The sequence below is a fragment of the Chelonoidis abingdonii genome, chromosome 9 (genome assembly GCF_003597395.2).
Source record: "Chelonoidis abingdonii isolate Lonesome George chromosome 9, CheloAbing_2.0, whole genome shotgun sequence".
Taxonomy (NCBI): Eukaryota; Metazoa; Chordata; order Testudines; family Testudinidae; genus Chelonoidis; species Chelonoidis abingdonii.
In genome coordinates this window covers 39,686,874-39,704,458 of record NC_133777.1, presented here as the reverse complement: position 1 = coordinate 39,704,458, position 17,585 = coordinate 39,686,874, and the positions used below count along the sequence as shown (strand labels likewise).

The 17,585-nt window shown below is 47.3% G+C and overlaps 1 protein-coding gene across 6 annotated transcripts in view; it reads right to left on the bottom strand.

The window, feature by feature from the left end:
• RHBDF1 (rhomboid 5 homolog 1) overlaps positions 1-3,362 on the bottom strand; it is a 95,848-nt gene extending 92,486 nt beyond the window's left edge. For 3 of the 6 annotated variants that reach the window (XM_075069424.1, XM_032794663.2, XM_032794664.2), the window contains exon 1: positions 1,356-1,419. The gene's annotated coding sequence lies outside the window, so the exon portion shown is untranslated. Of the gene's footprint in view, positions 1-1,355; positions 1,451-3,344 lie in introns of those variants that run through there. The other 3 variants (XM_032794666.2, XM_032794665.2, XM_032794662.2) reach the window with 3 other exon arrangements.
• Positions 3,363-17,585: the final 14,223 nt, after the last annotated feature.

The window sequence follows — 17,585 nt, the reverse complement described above, 5'->3', positions numbered from 1 at the left end:
TTGCCTTGAAACCCTACAACATACCCATGAGTTACTAAGCGGGACAGATATTAAACTCCAGCCCAAGTGTGCAGTCCAGGCTTGCTCACAGCTACACTCAGGCATTCCTCCGAATAGGGGCTGCCTGACATTTCTCACACTAGTGTCCACCAGGGGCTCTTGCCAGCTGAGGGAGATTCACTAGACTAATCCCACCAAAACTATTTGGGAGATGTGCACATCACAGTATAGAATCTGTTGAGATTTCCGCACTGAGGCCTTCCCCACAATTGCGAACATGTCCAGGAACTGTCATACATCCCCTCCTCTCTCCAGGCCAAATTCCAAATAGAAGAATGTTACTGGCTGCACCCAGGAGCAGATCGCCAGCCTTAGTGCAACTGCAAACTCCAGCATTCCCAAGTGTGGATCCCACTCCCACAGTTAGTAGCAAAGGACCTTAATGCCTGAATTCACTTCCCCCAGCATCCTGCTCCAGCCTGTGCTTTCCACACGGAATTTGCTTCACCATCATCACCTTACTTTCCTCTGGGATCATCCCCAGGGCCCAAGAGGAAATGAAGCCAGACTGGATGCCTGCAACAAGTATCATCCACTGAATTTCCATCTCCAGGCTGTGTGGCTGGACAGACCCCGGGCCTGCTAGGGCTCAAGCTCCGCTCTCAGCGCACCAGATCCCAGCCCAAGCTGTTTACCCGGTTTTAGATTACAAAGAGCGGTGGGCTCAGCTGCCTTCTGACTGTCGGATCAGTAACGGTTTGGCGGCAGTAACTCGACTCTGGCTCCCGGGCCCGGCCTTTGGGGTTACAAACTCACACGTACATCACCGCTCGTCGCCCAGCCCCGTCCCGTCCCGTCCCCCAGCTGGGGCACCGTGCACCCCACCCCGCGGCCGGGAGCGCCCAGGACACTCCGGCCTCTAGGCCGAGCCAAGCCGGGGCTGAGTCCTGAGGGAGCTCGCCCCACCCAAGGGCGCGGGGCCCACACGGCCCCCATAGAACCCGCCAGTCGGGGGCTCCCGGGCGGGGCGCCGCGCGGTGCTGTGTCGGGCCGCCCTCCGGGCAGGTGGCCGGCAGCAGAGTCCGCAGCTCACGTGCGCGCCAGGCCGAGGGGCGGCGGTGGCGAGCCCTGCCCTCGCTGGAGCCGGGCTGAGGTGGCTCCTCGGGGCAGCACCAAGCCCGGCGCCCCAACGGTTGCCCGCCCGGCGAAGCTGGTCCGGGGCTGCCACCTGTGCTGAGTGCGCCTCTGCCCTGCCTTGGGCCCAGCGACTGCCCCGGCCGCACCCCCCTCGAGGCCCCGTGTCGCCCCACGCGGCGGCGGCGACCCGCCCGGTACCCGCAGAGCGGCCCCCCCACCGGGCTGCCGTCTCAGCTCCGCGCGGGGCCCGCCCAGCAGCGAGCGACAGATCCAGCGATCTGGCCGCCCCAGTGCGGCTAAGGGGCCCCCGCTTGCAAACTAGCCCAGAGCAGGCAGCGCAGACTCCGCCCCCGTGCCAGGGGCCGGCCGGCAACGCCATTCACAGCCCGAGCATGCAAATCGGAGCTGCGAGCCGCGCCGCGCTCCGCAGCCGGCGCCCGGCAGAGGAACTGCGTCGTGCCCCGGCGGCTCCGCCACGCATCCCCATGCCCTTCCCGCCGGGGTGGTGGCCGCCCGCCCGCGCGCGCGCGGCGGCTAGCTATCTGCGCTGAGTCACGGCGCAGGAATGCTGCTGGTGGCGGTGCGGGGCAGCTGCCCCCTGAGCCCAACGGAAGCGGCTCAGCCGGGCAGCCCCTCACCCAGCCAGGGAGATGCCCCCTGCCTTCAGCCGGCCGAGCCCATGGCCGTGGGGAACTCCCGGTCCAGAAATGTCCACACTTGCGGCTATTCCGGAACAGTTGCTCTATTTCAGCTTCGTACCCTCATGTAGTACAGAGTAACTTTCATTGGGCAGGCAAGCCTTAAGTAGTCTCGGAGCTCCCGTCTCCTCTTCCCCTTGCCCAGTGTTCTTTCACCCCATGCCTTGGAGATCTGCCCGGTGTACCCCCTGCAAGACCTCTGCCCACGGTGTACCCCCGCTTGAGAACCATTGGACTGGAGGATGCGAAATCTGCCCCAGAACCAGGAGATGTGAAAGGTCCAGAGGTAACAAATTGTCCTGGGTAAGCAAAGGCCATCCTTACACTGTGGTAACTGCTACTGCTGGGGAAATGTGCCGGTTGCAGTTCCTGCCACTACACTGGCAGTACTTCACAAAGTCCTGTATAGCTTTAGAGAAGGGGCACTGAGCTCAGTGAAGAGTTTCATCAAGGACTGCTCTTATTACATTAGTGCACTTCGCAATTCGGATTAACCCAAGCCTCATCCCTTGTTTTTGGGGGAGCAGCTATCATTCAGTCCTTTCACAGATCCTCCTACGGTCTCTCTACTTAATATGCATTGTCTTTTGAGCTTCTACCACTACCACTCAAGCTGAACTTTTACATCAAGAGGCTTATTGCTTGTGGACAACTCAGTCAGGGGCTTTGTTACACTTGTCTGTGCTGTAACTAACCATTAGACCAGGCACTGCTCTCAGTGCCAAGGAGAGAACCCAGGAATGCTGATACCCAACATTCTAGTGCTAGTTCACAAATAGCTGCATAACCTGCAGATAAAGTGTATGCTGAAGCTGATATGGGCTGCTTCTCATCAAGGACAAAAATATGCTTTCCCTCATCCTACCTGAACAGCCTGAGTTCCAATACTGCTCATGGTAGGAGGGAAAGAAGTATATGCAAAATAGTGTGAGGCCCTTGGGAAAACTGTTTAAATCATTTTATATTGCAAAATATTGTACTAAGAGATGAATGTGGATGTTGTGTCTGTTTCAGTGCTGCATATTTAGGGTTTGTGTTTTGATTAATGGGAGCTGCCTCTTTCAGCATGGGTGAGACATACAAAGGTTGTGTGAAAGAGGCCACACGCAGTGTTGCTTGTGTGAACTTGGAAGAGGTCAGAACTAGATTTAATAAACATATCTTCCCAGAAAATAACCTCCCTCTTGAGGGTGTCATATTAGCACTTACAGGCACTGGATGCCTAAGGATGATACTAATAGGCTTCAGTGCCTTTTCCTTGTAGGTCAGCAGTCCGAAAGCAGCCCAGCTAAGCTGGAATTAAGTTGTTCCTCTCTAATGGGCATTTTGTGGCCTTCATGCGAGATACATTTGGGGTGAAAGTATCTCAGCTCCAGCTCTCACTCCCACATGACACTCTTACCCCCACACTTTCAACTAATTGGCAGAGGGGCCAAGAACTGGAATGGCCACAGAGACTGACTTACCCTATAACCTAGGCTGGTAGGGTAGTGAGTGGGGGAAACTCACCTTAGTGCTGCTCTGTAGATAAACTGAAGGCTTCATTCACCAGGGCTGCTTTTTTCACCTGTAAGAAATCCACACCATTTTTTAAAATGTGTGTTTACTATTATTATATGCAAATTATTCCATTTTATAAAGTGAATGAATGTCACATGGAGCTGCACGAAATTTGACAGCTATGTCCTTCACACTCTGTTGTCCTATTTCCAATTCTCCAGCCTCTGTTACCTGCTCACTGTTATCCATCCCTCAGCTCTTCATATTCCGGGGCCTTTGTTTTTTCTCCCTCCATTTCTTGGCACTTCATTAACACTTTCTTTACTCACTCTATGCTGGCCCTGCCATTAGCCCACCCTCTGGTCCCAATTTTCCAGCACTATGTTATTTTTTTCTCTCTTGTTTTAAATGTATACCATTTTTATTCTGGAGTTCTCTCACCCCACCTTCAGAATTGCAGCCTTGTTTGCAGCATTACTGCTTCCTGCTTTTCACCTTAATAATCTGAATTACAAAATGTAGTTGAGAAAGGAGGAGTGTGGGGGCTGCCCGGGAACTACACTCCCAAGGAAGAATTAGCTCATCTCCACCACACCCACCCCAACACATTCCTACTCACACCCATATCAACAGGGAAATCAGTGAATACTGTACTCTGAGAGTGCTTAAAAGAGAGCCCTGCAGAGAATGACTATCTGTCTATCCAAGCCCCTCTCATTGGTCATGGTGTGAGCACAGCAATAGCCTCTGTTGTTAGTTGCTGCTGCTGCTGCAGAAGGCTGGGCTTACTCAAGGCACAGACTGACCATTCTCAAAGCTCCTTTCTAATGAAGCAATTCAACAATTGCAGATTATTTCCAGATGCTCCAACCACACAAACCAGGCAAAAAAATTGTCCAGTAACAGAAATAAAAGAGATAAGTCTACAAGTCCCTTCAGCACCTCCCAAAAGAGCAATCTGAAGCCAGCATGTGGTTCAGAGACACTGCTGCTCTTTATTAGCCTCCACCCACCAGCACATAAAATTTTAATATGAGACAATTTTCTTTCACTGAAATATTATCCTCACCCTCATACATTCCCATAGTGTATACTACACTCCTCATCACCGCTGGCCGACAGGCTCTCACCACGTACAATCACATTTTCCCTGTCCCTTTCACAGACCAGTATGCTGCAACCTTAAGTGAACTAGTTCATGCCAGTTTGTAGATATCTCTGATGAGATGATTTAAGACCACGCTCTGCAATGATTAGTTGGACCAGTCCTGTAGATAAATGGTAGCTCAGTTGGTGGTGTTAGCAATGGCTGCTTGCTCTGTCCCCTTTCTAGTCTCTCTGAGCATACCTCTCCTACTCTGTGAATGGAATGGACCCAAGCACATTGCTCTCTCCTAACATTCACAGAGTAGGAGACTCACAAGATCCCACTCTGAAACAGGTAAGAGCAGGAGGCCAAACACCTGAGGTGAGGAGAGATCTATATAAACCGCTACCAAAAAAAAGAACACTCCACTGCACGTCTCACCCTTTGGAGAGGATAAGAGAACAAACAACATGTGACATATTAGTCATATTACTTAATGCACTACTGAAAGGTGTTCATGTGCTGTGGGATTAGCATGGCACAAGAACCTGTACAGAATAGAACAGAATATATCAGGTATCTGGTGGTCCTGAAAGGCAGGTCATCCCCATGGCTTTCCTTCTAAATCAGCTATTTGCAAACAGTCTTGATTAAATTTGATTAGAACATTCTATTTTTCCATTGGCCAGAGGATAACAAATAGCATGATAATGCAGAATTGATTATGTGCTTTGTGTGGAGCAAAACAACAAATAACATGGTTAACATTTCTCTCCTTTAGAATTCTTTACATTCCATTGATGTGAACTGAGGTCCATTGTCAGAATGCAGTTGTTTTGGACTCTGCTGAAAATTAAGAACTCAATAACTTTTGAATTGAAAGTTACTTGTGACCATTTGCCAAAGTAATCAGTTACAGCAGTATAATGGCATGTTTGCCACTGGCGCTGTCTCTCGCGGTCCTACTGTATCAGTAGCAATCTGCTCTCATGGGAATCAGGTAAAGGAACTATGCAATGGTGTCATGTGATAAAGGTGTTTAGATATGTATATGGCAAATAATATAGGATATTGTAGCATTCTCGGATTGGAGGTCCTTCTCTCACTAGCAGTATCTATCTATCAATCAGAGTAGTTTCTGAATACCTCCCAATAAAGAAACAAAAATAACAATCTTCCTTCCCACCATTTGGGGGACAGAGCTTGATTACTGTATTTATTTGATTTATTTTGTTGGATTGTATGTGTGTATACAAATTATTGAAGGAAAGCAAAGGTGAAGAAATGGGTTTTGCATTTAATGCTGAATTTTGTGAGGTCTGATGTCTCTTCTTGCAGGAGATGGCTCCACAGTCTAAGTCCAGCTCCTGTGAAAGTGACATCTTCTGAATTCCTGACCCCTTGCTCTTGGCTGATAGTTTAATTGTTCCAATGGGACATAGCTGTCATGGTCATGGAGGGAGCAGCATCTCTCAAATGCCCACATCCTGTCCCATAGGGGGCTTTGAACATGAAGTTCTATGCACTGAGCAGCCAGTGCAGAAGATTGGAGTGCCTCAGTGATGCAATCATAGTGACAGGACCAGCTTTAAGCTGATTCACCCGATTCCCCAGAATCAGGCCCCGCACTGAAGAGGACCCTGCATCCGCGCCTAAGGGGGCCCCGCTCCAGGGGTCTTTGGTGGCATTTCGGTGGCGGGGGGTCCTTCGGTGCCACGGAGAAAACAGAGCGGACCCCCTGCTGCCAAAGTGCTGCCAAAGCCCCGGACCGCCGCCAAGTATTCCAGTTGGGCCCTGCAGGTCATAAAGCTGGCCCTGCATAGTGACATGTCTTCCTGAGCAAACAGCTGTTGTTTGGTACCATCTGGGGATTTTTCAGGGTGTCTGGACTTTTCTAATTCTGAAAAGAACTCAGCACAGTTATTGGCGTGGTATAAAGACTGGACTAAACTAGAATAGAGAGGCAGCGGACAGTATATGACTATAAGTATCTCTGTATTAGTTGCATATTTTGATCTGTATCCAAAATGTGATTTAGATGCTTTATTTCTAAAATGGTGTATTAGGCCTTGTCTACGCTAGGAGATACTGCCAGTACAGTTACACTGATATAACTAACTGGCAAAACCCTTTAATGTGGATGCAGTTATATTAAGATAAAATTGCTTATACCGGTGTAGCTTATGTCATTTCAGATAACTGGCATAGATTATGCCTGTATAACCTTTCTACACTAGAGGAGTTGGCAGCATAGCTATGTTGGTAAAAATCACCCCCTTACCTGCTATAGCTATGCCAGTAAAAACGTTAGGTGTAGACAAGGTCTTAGTCTGACAAAAGGGAGCGAACACCCTCCCACACACCACTGCTTAGACAGTTTAAACAGCCTCACTTACAGAGGAGAGACAGCCCTCAGGCTCATGATTACAACCTGCTAAGACTGAGTAAGTCCAATCACCCACACAAGAAAGTAGCCATCACAGGGGCATCCTCTGCTGGAGGCTCTTGCAGGCACCATGAAAGGCATCATGAGAGTTCATACCTGGCCCCTGAAACAAAGAAAAAGATTGAACAAAATGGTCTTGGACTCCCTCTGGAACAGCAAGGCCTCTCTTCTACTTAAGAGATATTCAGGCCTTGTCTACCCACGAAAGATACTTTGGTATATAAATAGGGTGTGAATTCAAAGTGAAATAGTTATATCAGAATAACCTACTGTGTAGACACTCTTATTCTGGTTTGAATGCCCTTTTTTGGTTTAGCTTATGTCTCTTGGGGAGGGATTTAACTAAACAAAAAAAATACACTCTTGTGCCAGGTGGGAGGTTATACCTGTGTACAATGCCCTACCTACAAGGACTGAGACCTTGAACTTGATTCACTATTTTGTGGATAGACAGTGGAGGATGAGTGTGCTCTGCCTGAAATAGCCAGTGTTGCTGAGATGCACTGCAGCATTCTATGCGAGCTGGAATTTCCTAGGTGCTGAAGCCTTCATGACCAGATATATTGCATTGCTGTAATCCATCTGAAAGGTGACAAAGGTGTGAATAACTGAGACTAGGTGACTGTTCACAAAGAAGCGATGGGATCTTTTGCTCAGATTCAACTTCAGCTAGCTGTTCTTCATCCATGAGCTGATCTTATCCACCAAGCCATCTTGGTGGTAATGGTATGGTCGTATCTGGTGAAGAATAGGTAGAACTATGTGTCATCTGCATATTTCTGGCACTTGAACTGGTCAGATGACATGAATTCATCTGTGGGCTTCATGCAGACGTTGAATAGAGAGAGACTCAGTCTTTGTGGGATTCTACAAGTGAGTGGTCTAGTGGTAGAAGAGCAGTTTCCTGTCACTACTCATTTGGTGGGTCCTGCCAGGAAGGACTCGACCCATTTTAGTGCATTACTCTTGCGATCTGCCACCTCTTAGTCAAGACAGCAACCAATCTCATGGTTGACAGTGTTGAATGCTGCAGATAGGTTCAGCAGAGTAAGAATGGATGTCTTTCCCCGGTCAGGAGGAGATCATTCATCAATGCCACTAATGCAGTTTCAGTTCCATGACTGGCATATTAGGCTGCAGCAGCCCTGAAACAGAGTGGTGTTATTCCCAGCAGGTCTAACTTCCATCCCCTTCACTTTGCTTTCTTTTCAAGAGCTATGAACAGTGTATACTGGCCTGGGGTTACCAATAACCAAACAGCTATTTCAGTATCGAGTACATTGATTTAAGGACAAAAGCAATGCAGACAAAACATAATAAAACAATCAAGGGTCTAGAGCAGGGGTGGCCAAACTGTGGCTTGTGAGCCACATGTAGCTCTTTTACTGTTAAAGTGCAGCTCACAAGTGCCCCCTCCCCCAAGCCCCCATTCTCCGCCTACTAGGCTAGGAGGGTTGGGGGAGCGCAGGACCTCTGGCTTGCAGTGGGGTGTGGGATAGAGACTTCTGTCCAGTGGGGAGGAGGAGTCTCAGAGCTCCCAGCAGGTGTGCTCCGGCTGAGACTCTCAAACTTCTGAAGATTGCCGTATGCTGCTCAGAGGGCCAGTAAGCTTGGCCACCCCGGTCTAGAGGCATGTTGCTTTTCCCAAAGGATTCCCATTTTCCACATGGGGATCCCTGACAGGTTCCAAAGTCTTTCAGACCCTTCTGTAAGGGTTCGCGTGCTTGGGTAACAGGTCACTAATGAAAATATTAAAAAGTATTGGATGCAAGACCGACCCCTTTGGTACTCCAGTAGATAAGTATTCCCAGTTTGACAGTGAAGCATTGATAACTACTTTCTGAGTACAGTCTTTCAACCAGTTGTGCACCAACCTTATAGTAATATCATCTAGACCAATTTCCCTAGTTTGCCTATGAAGAGGTCATGGGGGACTGGCAAAAGCCTTACTAAAAATCAAGAAAAATCATGTCTAAAGGTATCCATTAGCCCAATAACCCTACTGAAGAAGGATATTAGGTTGGTTTGGCATGATTTATTCTAGATAAATCCATGTTGGCTATTCCTTATAGCCCTATTATTCACTAGGTGCTTACAAATTGGTTGTTTAATAACTTTTTCTAGTATCTTTTCAGATATTAAAATTAGGCTAGCTGGTCTATAATTCCTTGGATCCTCTTTGTTTCCCTTTTTAAAGATAGGTGCTATGACATCTATTTATGACATTCATAAAGTTAATGCAATAGTCCCCAAACATACTGCATGTGGATGGATGTAATATCTGTCATAGCTAGAATCCATACATTCAGGATGGGTTTTTTTAGTGCTGGTTGGACTATTGCATGTTTGAAGGAGGAAGGGAAGATCCCTTCCCTGAATGAGGTGTTGGCTATTCCAGTCAGGAATGGCACCAGCTGCTCATAATTCACATTCACAAGCCAGTAGGGGCATGAGTCACATACATTCATAGGTCTTTGGTCAAGAACTTTGTGATGAGCGAATGTATTGAACTCTGGGAATGCAGGCAGGCTGTTGGTTGGTGGGTGCAGGTGGCGCAGAGCAAGGCTGTTTGAGAAGGCTTCCTGAATGCGTGTGATCCTTTCAGCACAGTAGGATGTGAGTTCTTTGCAGTGCTTGGCACTCAGCTTTTATGCAGGTTGTGGGCACTCAGGATTGATGGAATGGTTTCCACCCTGGATAGCTCCTTGGGGTGGGATTAGACAGTTTCAGGGGAGGATGGTGAGAAGGTTCTCTTGGTCTGTGATACACCCTCAATGTAGGCTTGGAGGAATTCATTCAATCCTGTTTATATCAGCCTTCATTCTATGCTGTTATATTCTAGTTCACATACCCCATACCATCACTACCCCAATCGGAAGACCTATTAGTGGTCTCTACTCTGATAAAAACATTCCGTACCAGAGGATTGTGATGGGGTATAAGTGATCAGTCCCTGTATGAACGTCTTTACTGGGCAGAAAGGAGGAGACTAGTCATTAGAGACTGCCAGGACTGGAGAGAAATGCTGGAGGTTGAGGCTTTTTAGGCTACCAGACAGTGAAACTGACAGCGGTGCCTCCTGAGTGGTGGAAGCCATAAAAGCGAAACAGAAGATGGAAAATGAGAGAGAGACTTCCCGAGAAGGGAGAAGAGCTGCTTTTTTGTCTCCTCCTAGCCTAGGAATCTGCTGATTTAAGCCCCAGGTAGGAGAGAAGAACAACTGGAGAGCTGAGTTTTGTTTGTTTTCTCCAGCAAACTGTTTAAACCAAAGAGTAAATCTCTTGCTCTTATGGCAGGGGTAGGCAAACTTTTTGCCCCAAGGGCCACAGCTGTGTGGGGAGATTACATGCAGGGCCATGAATGTAGGGTTGGGGCAGAGGTTGGGATGCAGGAGGAGTGCGGGGTGCAAGCAGAGTGTGACAGGGGGGTCAGGGCAGGGAGTTGGGGTGCAGGAGAGAGTGTGGGGTGTGGGAGAGGGTGCAGTGTGCAGAAGGGGGCTTAGGACAAGGGCTTGGGGCAGAGGAGGGGTGAGGAGTGTAAGAGGGGGCTCAAGGCAGGGGGTGGGGCGCAGGGAGGGGCACAGGGTGCGGCAGGGGGCTCAGGGTAGGAGATTGGGGTGCAGGAGGGGTGCTAGGTCCTGGCAGGGTCTGGCAGAGGGATCAGGGCAAGGAGTTGAGGGGCAGGCTCTTGCCCGGCACCGCTTATCTAGAGTGGCTCTGGGGTGGCAGCAGCATGCACCGGGGTCTGAGCAGGCTCCACGCTGCTCCCGCAAGTGACAGGCGCCACATCTCTGCATCCCTGGGGGAGGAGGGGCAGAGGGCTCAGTACGCTGCCCTCACCTGGGAGTGCCTTCCCTGAAGCTCCCATTGGCCACGGTTCCCTGTTCCTGGTCAATGGGAGCTGTGGGGAAGATACCCACAGGCAAGGGCAGCTCACGGAGCCTCCAGGGGCTTCAGGGATGTGGTGCTGGCCGCTTCCAGGAATGGCCCAGGGCCCGCAGTGCCACGGGGGTGGCAATCGTGTGGGTAGGATCCAAAGCCCTGATGGGCTGGGGGATCCAGCCCGGGGGGTGTAGTTTGCCCACCCCTGTCTTATGACTATTGTGATAACATTGAAATGCGAACAGACTGTAACAGATGGAAGGACAGCTGCCTGCATTTGCAATAAGTCCAAGAGGTGTAAACTGTCCCATTCATATCAGTGCCAGGTAACTCAGACACCCAGTCACAACAATGTTAACATTTAAATGCCAACATTTAACAATTTTGTGGCACATCACAGCATACATGAAACGAGGATCATATTATGAAAATCTTTAAATTCTACTGTTAATAACACCTTGTTTGGCATCATGGGCAAGTGGGCTTGGGAAATACTAGCCTTTTGCACCACTGGACAGTCAAGAGAGAGCTAAGTCTAAGAGGCCCAGTGGAGCACCTGCAGTCATGCTCAAGACACCCAAGGGGGCCACAAGCCTTGCCAAAGGGAAGCCAAGCATGAGGAGCCCAGCAGAGCCTAGGTTTGTAATTGGAGCCCATCTGGGGAGATGAGCTTGTGTGATCATTTTTTGAACATCCGCACAATCTGCTGTGAGTGGTGTCTCATGTGGGCAGAGCTTTTTTTTTTTTTTTTGGGTGGAGCTTGGAAAAGTACTGCTGTTTTTGCCCTCCAATCTGACCCCTGGCTTTTTTATGAGATTTCAGGTTTGGTTGATAAAGGTAACTGCGCTAACATAATATACCTAGATTTCTGTATGCCTTAGACTTGATAAGATAAGACTGAGTACCACAGAGTCCCAGATAAAAACACAAAATGAAAATAGCCATATTAAATGGATGAAACACAGGCAATTTGTAAATCTCAAGAAGTCATTGTAAATGAAGAATCTTTATCCAATGGGAGCATTTCAACTGCAGTCCCACAGGCGTCACTTCTCAGGCCTGTGCTATTCAACATCTTCATCAATGATCTGGAAGAAAATGTAATATCACTGATAGTAAAATTTGCAAGTGACACAAAGATTGTGGAATGGGAATAATGACTGGTCAGTTCTACAGAGTGACCCAGATCACTTGGTAAGAACAGCTCATTTAGACAACATCAGTTTTAATACAGTCAAATACATCTATGGTCCAAGAATGTAGGCCACCCTATGGGACGGGGAACTGTAGTTGTCTCAAAGAGTTTTATAATAAACTCAGGCAAGGATTTAGGGATCATGGAGTAAACCAGCTGAAGATGAGTTCCCACGCTGCACCTAAGAGGGTGAAATCTTTGAAAACATGAGCAGAGGACTATCAAGTAAGAGTAGGGAAGTTATATTACTTCTACATACAGCATTCGTGAGATCATTAGTGGGTACTGTTGTGACGGGTTGGGTCACAGAGACCCCCTCATGACTGTCACCTGATGTGCTGAGACTACCTCTGATCCTGTTTTCTCTGCCAGTTTGCTAATCTGCTGCAACACAGATTCAGGGTCTGACCAACTCCCCCAGAGCTGCTGACTTAACTAAAGACGGCTTAGCAAATGCTTCTGTCTCTAGCACCCAGACACGCAGCTCCCAATGGGATTCAAACCCCAAATAAATCCATTTTACCCTGTATAAATCTTATACAGAGTAAACTTATAGCTTGTCCACTCTCTATAACACAGAGAGAGAGATGCATAGCTGTTTGCTCCCCCAAGTATTAATCACTTACTCTGGGTTTAATAACAAACAAAAGTGATTTTATTAAGTATAAAAAGTAGGATTTAAGTGGTTCCAAGTAATAACAGACAGAACAAAGTAAGTTACCAAGCAAAATAAAACAAAACATGCAAGTCTAGGCCTAACAAACTGATTACAAGATGAAATCTCACCCCCAGAGATGTTCCAATAAGCTTCTTTCACAGAATGGACTCCTTCCTAGTCTGGATCCAGCAATCACTCACATCCCCGTAGTTACTGTCCTTTGTTCCAGTTTCTTTCAGGCATCTCTTGGGAGTGGAGAGGCCATCTCTTGAGCCAGCTGAAGACAAAATGAAGAGGCTTCCAGGCCCTTTTATATTCTCTCTCTGGTGGGCGTAAACTTCTTTGTTCTTCTGTGCAAAGTCACAGCAACCAAATGGAGTTTGTAGCCACCTGGGCAAGTCACATGTCCAGGAATGATTCAGCTTTTTGCAGGCCGACGCCATTGTTTACATGTTAGTTTGAACATTCCCACGAAAACTCATATGTGGATTGGCGTCTTCCAAAGTCCATCATCAATTAAGTGTTTCTTGATTGGGCACTCATTGAGAATAGCCCTTTCTCAAGAAGCTGACCAAATGCTTCACTTAGGCTACTTAGAATCAAACACATTGAGACACAAGTATATAGCCAATATTCGTAATTTCAAATACAAAAATGATACACACATACAGACAGCATAATCATAACAAGCAAACTACAACCTTTCCATAGACACCCTGCTTGACCTCCTCTGTACAAGACCTGGTGCAACCGTAGGACCCTGGTTGCAACAATAATCTATATGGTCACAGTTCATGTCAATAACGTCACAACTGTGTCCAGTCTGGTGTCCACGCTTCAAACAAGGTGCTGAAAGGTAGGAAAGGATTCAGAAAAGAACTACAAGAATGATTTGAGGTCTGGAAAACCTGCTATATAGCGAGAAGCTTCAGAATCTCAGTATGTCTGGTTTATCCAAGAGAAGGTTAAGAGTTGACTTGATCACAGCCAACAAGTATCTACATGGGGAAATGATATCTGATAATAGAAGGCTCTTTAATTTAGGAAATAAACACATAAGAGCCCACAGTTCGAAGCTTAAGATAGATAAATTCAGATTAGAAATAAGGTGCAAATTTCTAACAGGTAGGGTAATTAATAACTTACCTAGGGACATGGTGAATTCTCCATCACTTGGAGTCTTCAGATCAAGCTTGGGTATCTTTCCAAAAAGTATGACTGAGTTAAAGCATAAATTAATGGGCTGGATGCAGGAACTACTGGCTGAAGTTCTCTGGCCTGGGTTACGTAGGAGGTCAGACTGGAAAATCATATTGTCCCTTCTGACCTTAAAATCTATGAATCTGTTGGTTATGTCCCTGCAGGCAGGCAGACAAATCATTACAGTACTGTCACAACAGTCCTGGTGTGTGCGCCACTTAATGGCTACTTCAGTGCCACCCACCAGGAGTGCACAAGATCACAAAACAAGATCATAAACTGTGGCTGGTTAGATATTTAACTGCTTTATTCAACTGAACAGCTTCCACAGGAGTACTTTAAAATTATTACAATAATCAGATTGTGGATTTAACAAAGTTGGAAAACAGAAACATTTCCCTTGGGTTCTGAAGACATCTTGGCTTCTAAATGCCTATTGAGCTGGTCTAAACAGGTACCTAGTCCTACGCTCCCAGGCTACAGGGGAAAGAATCCAAAAAGGCTGGGGATTATTCCTGGGGAAGATAGATAAAAAAGGAGAAGCTCAAGGAAATTCACCAGGAGCTGCAAGTGCAGGTGGCCTGGCAAGGAGCCAACATGCCAGGAGTAAAATGACAAGGAGGAAGAGTCTCTACATCTTTAGAGACATCTTCCCACAGTTCCAGGCCTGTCTGCACATTCGCTCCAGGGGCTGCCCCGGGCCCTTCAAAACAAATGCCAGAGTTCCTTGTCTCTAGTTCAGTCCCAGGAAAGAGACTAACAGCCAGCAGTGTCAGCTGGGCCCTGGATGACTTCCAGGGATTCTTTCAGAGACTGTGAAAGAGGAGAGTCACTGCTGACATGCTCAGAGGCACGGTCAGGTCAAGATACTTCCCAAGTGGCGCCTTTCCTCTACCAGAAACCACCCTCTGTTGTCTGCCCCCATTCTGCCTCCTGCTGTGTCCTGGGCTCTGCCACCCACACAAGTGACTGGGGGCAGGCACTGAGAAGTAGTCCCTGAAGCTGGGGATTTCGGACATGGAGCCCTCCTTCTGGACTAGGGTTGGAGAAGGCCAGCACACAGCTAGTGAGAGGCTCTCTGCCACTGGAAAGGGTCCTGCAGGCTGGAGGAGGCAATCTTTGGGGAGAGAAGGCGGGAGAAAGGGGCAGGAAAGGTGATGGTGTGGTGTGTGGCAGGGTGAAACTTGTTCCACTCACTTAAGTGTGAACCTTCCAGAAACACTCCTTTCGTTGTTCTCACCCCCCATGGCAAACGTCAACAACTATAAAAGAGAAACACTTATTGCAGTTCAATTATTGCTTCCTATTGCTGCTCCGGGCCTTGGCCTGCTAACAGCTTTGCTAGCGTCCCTCAGCCCTGGTCTGCAACCTTTCTACTATTTCAGTGCTGGACTCCCTCACAGCTCTACAAATGTTCCTCAAGCAAGACCTGCACCCAAGACCTAACATTAATAGCAGAAAAGCTCATCCTGCATTTGTGGAGCTTTGATGCAAAATCCACCTAACACTTGGACATCTGAATTAGTTATTCTCAACATGTTATTTACAGAGAGGTAGAGCATGGTTCAGTCTTTTTTCCCCAAAGAGGGATAGACAGGATCTATGTTCATGCCACAGACCCAGGAAGGTCCAGCATCCAACTCTATACCTAGGTGATTATAAAACAGCTCCAAGCTGTGGCAAGCCATCAGCCATAAACTCAATGAACAGTCTTCCTCTAAATGTGAAATTATGATATGGAACCTTGCATAGAGTATTAGTAATCAGAGAGACAAGATGGGTGAGGCAATAGCTTTTATGGGACCAACTGTTCGTGAGAGAGACAAGCTTTTGAGCTTCTCCCCAACAGAACTTGGTCCAATAAAAGCTATTACCTCACCCACCTTGTCTCTCTAATATCCTGGGACCAACATGGCTATGACGACATTGCATGCAACATATTAATAATTACTCAGATTACAACAACAACTAGTAGAAGCTAGAGACCAAATAAGATCAGGTCCCTCTGTGCCAAGCTACTCCCATGGCCAGCAAGTCCCCATCTCAAAGAGTTTATAATCTAAATAGACAAGACAGACAAAGAATGGGAGGAAGCAAGCAAGCATTACTACCCCTGTTTTACAGAGGGAGAACTGAGGCACATAGGGCTAGTTTCACAAAGGAACATAGATGTGGTGACACTTATGATTACCACACCTAACTTTTAGACAGCTAAAAATCACAGAGATTCGCAAAGCATGAGTTCAGCACCTAGGTTCCCTGTACAATGAACGGGGAGAGATAGCAGCCTCAAAATAAGATCCACAAAAGCCACCATGCAAGACAGGTAGCTGCCTAAGCCAGCCAATGGTATTTACCAAGGAGAGCGGTGTGTCACAGATTCCAAGGCAGAAGGGACTATTGTGATCATCTAATCTGACTTCCTGTATAGCACAGGCCAGAAAACCACCCCAAAATAATTCCAAAGAAGATCTTTTAGAAAGTCATCCAATCTTCACACAAAAAAGTGTTATTCAAGGAGTATCCACCACTACCCTCGGTAAATTGTTCCAATGGTTAATTACACTCTGTTAAAAATTTGTCTAGTTTCAACTTCCAGCCACTGGATTGCTTTATACTTTATATACCTAGAGCTCATCATTAAACATTGGTTCCCCATTTAGGCACTTAAAAACCAGTGACCAAAACACCCCTTAACCTTCTTTTTTAAACTAAGTAGATTGAGTCTATCAATTTAAGGAAGGTTTCTAATCCTTTAACCATTCTCATTGTTCTTCTCTGAATTCTCTCCAATTTATCAGCATCCTTTTTGAACTGAGGGCACCAGAACTGGACACAATATTCCAGCAGCGGTCACACCGCTGGTAAATATAGTGGTAGTCAAGATGTCCTTGTTTATGCATCCCAGGATCGCATTAGCCCTTTTGGCCACAGCATCACATTGGGAGCTCATGTTCAACTGTCATCCTCCAGGGCTGCACATAGCAAAGTGTAAATGGGGTGGGATCTTACCCTGTCCTCAACAGAGTACACAGACTCTGCATTAGTGTCCAGCTCACCCTTTCAAGAGCTGGGGTTTATTAGTAACATAAAACTCAGCCCAGGTCTCTTCCCTGAGCTCAGCTTTTCCTGAGACTTTTCCTTTAAGGCTTCTTCTGTCTTCGCTTCTTGGTTTCTTTTGACTCTAAGAGGCACATCTCTCTCTTTCCATCCTGTTGAAGTTGGCTGACCTACCTGATAGCATAACTCAGCAATAACTACCTGAACCCTGAGGCAGGTGTTAGCACCTGACCCACTGTAACTCAGCAGTAGACACCTGCATGCCTGCCCACAGGCTGTAAGCCAGCCATTCTGTTACCCAGGAGAGGGATAGCTCAATGGTTTTAGCATTGGCCAGCTAAATCCAGGGCTGTGAGTTCAGTCCTTGAGGGGGCCACTTAGGGATCTGGAGCAAAATCAGTACTTGGTCCTGCAAGTCAAGGCAGGGGGCTGGACTCGATGACCTTTCAGGGTCCCTCCCAGTTCTATGAGATAGGTATATTTCTGTATATATTTCTTCCCCAAGGGACTTTGGGCTCATTGGTGCAGCAGTGTGTGCCAAGGGAAGGAGAGCCTGTAATTTCAGAATGCCTTGGATATGGGGCTAAATGCCAAGGGAATAATCACCTTGTTCAAGCTAAAACAGGACTAACTCCAGAGTAAAAAGGACCAGCAGACAGGCTGGCATCTGACAAGCATTCCAGACACGATGGTCATCATAGCATTATAAAGAGCAAAGAGTTG